Genomic DNA, 670 nt, shown 5'->3' on the forward strand with positions numbered 1-670 from the left:
ACCAAAAAAAAAAACATTTTCTCTGAACTGCCCCTTTACTGGGATACCCAGGGGAAGGGGCAAGGCTGGGGTCTGAGCCTGTCTGGGCCAGTCCTCTGGAAGATGCCACAGGAGAAACATTTGGCCCATTACCCTGTTTTCCAGAAGATAGCAGTAGCAGCGCCCCTTCTTATATTTTCCTTTTTGTGGGGGGCAGCCATACCACTTTGCTCTTGGGATCTTAGTTCCCCTGACCAGAAATGGAACATGGGCCCCCTGCAGTGGAAGTGAGGCATCCTAACCACTGGCCCACTGGGGAAATCCCTCCCCTTCTTGTATTAATTCAACACAGGGTTTTTGTGTTTTTAATTTGGCTGCACCTAGTTGTGACATGCAGGAATTTTGGCACTTGGGATCTAGTTCCCTGACCAGGGATCAAACCCAGGCCCCCTGCATTGGGAACGCGGAGTATTAACCACTGGATCGCCAGGGAAGTCCCTCCCCTTGTATTAATTCAACACAGGGTTTTAACACTAGATTAGAGTGTCAGACTTTATTTTTGGGGACTCCAAAAATCACTGCAGATGGTGACTGCAGCCATGAAATTAAAAGACGCTTACTCCTTGGAAGGAAAGTTATGACCAACCTAGATAGCATATTGAAAAGCAGAGACATTACTTTGCCAGTAAAG

This window comes from Bison bison, unplaced genomic scaffold (assembly GCF_000754665.1).
Source record: "Bison bison bison isolate TAMUID 2011002044 unplaced genomic scaffold, Bison_UMD1.0 scf7180017864313, whole genome shotgun sequence".
Lineage (NCBI taxonomy): Eukaryota > Metazoa > Chordata > Mammalia > Artiodactyla > Bovidae > Bison > Bison bison.